Source organism: Gavialis gangeticus, unplaced genomic scaffold, assembly GCF_001723915.1.
Source record: "Gavialis gangeticus isolate Ggan-Ray unplaced genomic scaffold, GavGan_comp1, whole genome shotgun sequence".
Lineage (NCBI taxonomy): Eukaryota > Metazoa > Chordata > Crocodylia > Gavialidae > Gavialis > Gavialis gangeticus.
Window position 1 is genome coordinate 51,867,088 of NW_017729025.1, and position 6,738 is coordinate 51,873,825.

At 43.4% G+C, this 6,738-nt stretch overlaps 1 protein-coding gene across 9 annotated transcripts in view; it reads right to left on the reverse strand.

The window, feature by feature from the left end:
* Nucleotides 1-6,738, reverse strand: part of NRXN3 (neurexin 3) — a 1,732,637-nt gene that overhangs the window by 923,910 nt on the left and 801,989 nt on the right. The gene's annotated exons all lie outside the window — the stretch shown is intronic.

A 6,738-nucleotide genomic window follows, 5' to 3' on the forward strand; every position in this document is an offset into this window, starting at 1 on the left:
CAACCTCACCCACACACAGGCCCCACAAACCCCAATCCCACCCACACCCCATGTAGCCACACACCCACATGCTCCTTCACTCCACACGCATACACCTATCCCTACACACCAACACCCACACCCTCCCCTACACCACACATATCCACTCACACACAGCCCCCCACAAACCAGTACCCACCCACCCATCCCCCCACAATATACAAGAGTAAGACTTCATTTAAAGCTACTGTGCAATCACCTCTATTTGTACTACACAAACGCATGTAAATCAGGACCGAAATATTTTTTTAAATGAAATTAATTAATGTTGTACATGTTTGATTTTTTAGAATATAATTTGGTATTTTTCTGGTTCTAAGATGGCAAAACCCCTTGCTGAAAGGTGTATTTCCAGGGACATGGGGAAAGACTTCTGGTGGCAAAGGTTGGGAGTTAGGGGGCATGACTTCTGGTCACAAGATGGCAAGCAGGGGGCAGGGTTCCTGTCAAGGGGCAGGTCTACCCATGCAGCCCTTAACATCTTGCCAAAACTCATTAGGTAGCCCTCCGTCCAAAATAATTGCCCACCCCAGTCTACTCCCAGTTTGTTTACATCCACACACTACTGTCCTTGGATAACAGAAAATAAACTTTTCAGGGCTTTAAAAATACAAAGAACGTATATGGCTTCATTTACTTCTAAAGGAGCAATGACCAAATACCTTCTTCAATATTTATTTAAAAAAAACAAACAAAAAAACCCAAATAGGAAGTGAAGATTTTGCATATAAACTACCCAAATCTTTACCAAAGCACCCTTCTTCTTCTTGCCATAAACTAGATGTGTTTCCAGAATCATGCACAAGCAATAACTCTTTCCATTGACACAGTGAGGCCCTCCTTCATAGAGGTATCACACTCTGTGCTTTTGGTCCAGGCACTCAAGTGGTAAATGTTTCTTCCTGTGTATTTAGTCCTCTGATTGTCAAGTCTCACATTGGGTCCATATAACTCAATCATGACCTCTTTGAGATGGGAAAGTATTGGGACCGAAGGATTTTTTTAAATTGCTGTAGTCACAAGGTAGTTTTTTTTAAGATGCTGTAGTCACAAGGTAGATTCATAAGCAAACACTCAGCAAGAATTTCCTGGAAAACAGCGTAGAACAGTGGGTTCAGTCTTTTGGCAGGCATGCCAAAGCTGGCCCCTTACTGTCCCCAAGTACCATTCCAATCCCCTGTCCCTTGCCTGATCTGCTGCTCTGCTTTCTCTTCCCTGCTCTGTGCTCCCTAATTTACTGTTCTGCTTTCTGTTTCCTGTGCTTTTATACCGCCTGTCCCCTCCCTGATCTGCTGCATTCCACATACGGAGACAGCACTCTTACTACAGGTTGGCCACCTCTGACTTACACAATAATTGGAATCCTTAGAACATGCTGTCAAAAATTCCAGGAAACATTTTGGAGATAAGAGGTGGTGACACTTCCTTCAGTATTTGGTTATTTTCTATTATGTTCCATGACATGCAGTTGATACCGTATTGAGTAGCAATCAGCAGATACATGTCCACCCACTGGAGCAGCCCAAAGAGGCTCCAGGAACTAATTCAGGTGGTGTGACACAAGTTGTGATCCATTAACTTTCCTGTTGGCAAAAGCCTCAAAAGCTATTGCCAACCTTGCCCTTTTAAAATTGTTCTGCCCTGCAATGGAAAAAAAACCCAACAAAATAACTAAATACATGAAGAAAGATACAGGAGCAATTTTCAAAGGTCTGCGGTGAAAACCTCAGAGTTACATGTTGGTTGCATGAATGCTTTGGTCTATTCCACATATACTCAAACCTGGCCAACCCTGGGGGTGCGTGTGCGTGCGCATTCCCCTCTCCTTCCCCCACACCACACTGCTAGGTCCAGCATACATTTATGGAACTATCCTAAAATTATGCAAATATATTATGTTAATGTGGAAGCAGTTGGCCTACAAGAGTATTAAATAAGCCACAAAAAAGTAGGGAGCAGGCAGCTCTCTTATCACACAGACACATCATAGAGCAGGATTCATGAATCATTCAGAGTAAAGGGAGTGCAGGTTTCATTTGACTGGCCTTTGTGAATGTTCAAATGCCTCTGGACAGCAAAGCTTAACATCTGGCAGGTGCTAGGTCACTGTGTGCTGTGTAAAAGGTCACATATCCCTGTGGTAGTCAACCCAGCAGGGATAAACTGCTATTCATTTCCAGTAGTCAGAAGAGTTAGTCCCGTAGCTCAGGTGGTAGTAGCCTACACTTCTGATGCTAATGATTTTGGTTTTACCATACTGACAACTCTAACATCTATATGTAGCTGTCGGTTCGTTAGAATTACCAAAATGAGAAATGCTCCTAGAACATAGTATTTGATGACTCATGAACTTTTTAGGGTCCAATACATTGTTCACTGGGTTACCAGTAACTGAAGAGGACAAGGCAATGCACCAGAAAAATAAAGGGAATTCAATTCAGTGACTTTTAATAAGCCAGGTTTCCAAAATAATTTTTGCTGCATCCATGTATGGTCTTTATAGAAATTATATTTCCAGATCCCTCTGTATACAATCCCCATTTCATTCCAGCAAAATCCAGGTGGTCTCCCAGATTTCACCATTATATATGTCAAAAAAGAGGCTAGTAATCACTCGGGCACTGCAGGTAACAAACACAGGAAATCTGTTGCTAGCAACTTTACTATTCCTGACCAGTGGCATATCTAAGGTGGGGAGACAGGGGCAACTGCTCCAGGCACGGATGGGGATGGGGGTTTTTTTCTTCTTCTTTTAACTTACAGTAGGATCATCCAGAACCTTGGAAAATATATACTACTGGTATTCTTAACTAACATAAAGGACAAAATGTACAAAGTGGGTTTTTGCCTAAAACCTCCTGTATCATCTGCAAAACTAAGAATCATCTGCTATCCTGTCCCATCAACTCAGCTCCCCCTTAGGAAAACTTCAAGATACCAGATAGGCCATGAAAGCAAACTGGAAACCAGCAAATTCAAGATCTGATAAATCCATGTTGTTATCGTCCAAGGTCAGTGGTCTCTCACCGAGAACGTCCTGCTTCCACAGCTCACTCGTGTTCAAACCAGGGTCTGTATGCTTTACAACCTACACTAATGTCACTTGTCACTATGTCACATGTAAAGAAGCAGTCTCTAAGCTAATCAATACCTAAATCATACAGGAGTTTTTAGGTTACATATTCAGTTGCACCCAGATAAAGCGACTCAGATGCAACATGCTCCCTTTGAAAAGATGCCACAACCTGAAGTTTCTGAGAGGTTTTAAGGGACAGCCTAATATAATGCATACTGGAATATTACAATCTGCAGGTAGCCTACTATAGCAATATTTCACAGCCAGGAGAAAGGTCTCAAACTCTTAAGTGCTGCTGACTTATGGGCACTGCTATATGGAGAGTCAAGTGCAACTGATGCTGTTGCAAACCTGAGAAACAAGGGATAGGTGAATTCTACGCACTGAGAAAACTAGTATCTCTTCACCATTGCTTCTGATTGCTTCCCTTCACCTTACAATTCTAATACTAATTTCACCAGATAAATCCCAACCAGGTCCTTTTCATTCAAGTCCTGGAAAGGTACTGGGAACAAGGAGCACCCGTGTGCTTTGGACTGAATGCAAAGCCAGCACACGATTAACACCCACTAAGGATACAAGTGAAACTAAAAAGTGGTGGACAGACCTTATGCTGGTCTTCTATGGACAGCTGTACCTAAAGAAAGCTGCTCAAATGCACCAACTGATGGAACTGAAGCACAGGGCTGGGTGTTGTGCATAGAGCCCATATTGTCCAAAATATATGCCCTAAGGAGAGAGCAAGAGGAGTAACAAAACAAAATGATGTGGTATCCTGCTTAAGAGCCCTCAGGGCAGATAAGCAACCATCCAACCGATGCTCTCAAAGAGAAAAAAATATGCTCAATGATTCCATCTGTCTCTCTCTGTCAGGCTGCATAATGACTTATAACTACAGCTGCTAAGACAGCTGACAAATCCCAAAACATGCAGATCAGTAAAAGTAGCATGAGTTTTCATTCATGGCCAGCATACTATTGCCCAATTAAACTATTTGATCTTCATACCATACCAGCATCTAAAAGTATGGGTCAAACTACTTTGAACTACTTTGAAGACTACCAGAATTGTTTCAAAAATCCTTTATCTGTAACCTACCCCCCAAAAGGAAAGAATTCAACCATATGTCAAGAACCATAGCATTGTGCCAATTGCAGATCTCACATATAGTGAACTTTGGGTGTCTTCACATCTTTTCCTTTCTGTTTTACTTTTAGTAAATAATTAGAGATTAAGGGTTTCTTTAAATAAATCTTTACAGGTCCTACAGGGCTGAAGCCTGTAACCCCCTAACAGGAAAAGAGAGCAGCAGCTTTGGTGAGCTTCTCTTTCTGGGTGACCCTCCTCTAATGAGATGCTCATCATGTCTTCACATAGTCTCCCACTGCATCAGAGATGTCATTGTCAAGCCTGTGGCTCTCAGACCAACTTCATGCAGTGTGCACAGGTTGGACCAGCACAAGTTGGGCTGGTGCACAGGTTGGACCAGCACACATGACAGGGGGTTGGTCCAGGCCATGCACTGGCTCTGGAGCCAGTCCAGACTGGGCTGTGCTGGAGCCAGCTCACAGGGCTGGACTGGCAAGGCACCCATGCCCCTGTGCTGTGTGCGTGGCTGGCCCAAGGTGCAGCACATGCTGCCCTTGCTCCAGGGCTTCCTCTGTATACAGCACAGAGGGTCAGCATGGGGTGTAGCTTACATGTAGCACCCTTTTGCACCACCCTGGCACACAGAGATGACCTGGGCCTATCCAGACCAGTGCACAGGGCTGGCCTGGTGAACTCCCCCTGTGGGTCCCCCGTGCTGCAGTACTAGATGCAGCCCAAACACCATATGCAGCACAAGCCCCAGAGTGGGCCTGGCACATTCTACATTCAGTGTACATGGATAGACCAACAACATGTACTGCATGCTGCACATGGTGCCCCGCGGGACCAGACCTGCATGCTGGGGCTGATGCAGTCCTGACCAGGCACATGAATAGGGACAGATGACTTTGACATTTCTAATCTACATGACAAGACAGAAACTAGAGCACAACACAGATAAGCATGTCCACGCTACCTTAAATCTAGTTAGCTCAAGTAACAACAGCAATGCAGATGCAGGCAGCATGGATCTTTGCATGAGCTAGCAATCAAATTATTTACCCTGGATACTAGATGGACTTGTGTTCTGCTTGCTAACCTGTATCTCTATGTCTTCACTTCTATTTCTGTTCCTTTTGTTTAAGCAGTGCACTCTAAACTGCAAAACTAGACTAGAGGTGTGGGAGAAAGACTGGCTTGGGGAAAGTTCCCTTTATTGCTGGGTCAGGTAACCCACTCCAGCTGCCATAGCTCACAAATGAAACAGATCCTAGAAAAAGTTTACCCCACCAAGAGTTTGGGGGAAGAGAAAGCCTGCTGCTGTTACCTGGACTGGCAAGTTTAATGCTAACACATGGATGGTAATTTGAGCTACCATCATACATTTATTTTGGTATGTAGAGATGCCCTTTGGCTATTTATATGTTAATAACCATAGAGAGCATGCCACACTCCCTCTGTCCTCAAAAAAACCTGTATTTTATTACATAACACTTCCAGGAAAACAACATGCCCCTGTTATTGGAAGACAACAAGAAGGAAAACACTTACCTTGTAATATAGGTAAGTAACTTGAGGTCTGCATTCATGTGCTAGGTCTACGGTAGTGCACTGGCTCTGCCTCTGCATTCTGGGCCTGGGACTATGTGCCAGGCCTGGCTGTGAACTGACTCTACACACTAGCCCAATCCTACATATGGAGCCAGCCAAGAGGGCTCCCCAGGAATCTACGAATTTGGCAGTGGGGAAGTGGCGGAGTGTTAACTACCATGGCTCCCAGAGATGCAGCAATTAACACTACCAATGCTCTCCTGCTCCAAATTTCCAGACCCTTGGGGATCCATATATAATGGGTGCCTCTATTTCCCTCAGCTGGTTTGGGGGAAAATATGGGATAAAATATTGCATTTCACTTAAGCTTTCACTAGCTCCCTACTCATTTCAGAATTAACATAATAAAAAGCCACTCTTCTTCTTCCTCTTCTGTCAAGCCTACATGAATTGCTACAGCTGACCCTCTCTCTCTAATCCAGTTCTCACTCAATTGGCTTGGGTCCTGACCAGCCTTGTCATCATTAATAAGAAACTCCTCCATGATAGCTTCTCCTATAATTAACAATCTCCCTCCTCCATGATAGCTTCTCCTATAATTAACAATCTCCCTGTGTTTCTCCATCATTTATCACATGCCATTCAAAACCAAATTTCCCCCTTTTTGATTTCCTTTACCATTATTACATTATGTTTTACTTGTTTTAGAGTTTTCTACTTTTATGGATGTTATTTCATGAATGAGTGAGGCAAAGATTTGCTGGGGATGATATCCTTTATTGGATCAACTGCAGGGTTGGGATCAAGTCACAAATACTTTTGAATGCAAGGCAGGTCTGAAGAAGGCAGCTTTGCATTCAAAAGCATGTCTAACTTTATCCCAACTCTTCAGGTGGTTCAATAAATGATACCACTAAAAAAAAAAAAAAAAAAAAAAAAATTTTTCCCTCCCAACTCCGGGCCCACCACAAACACTACCTTTT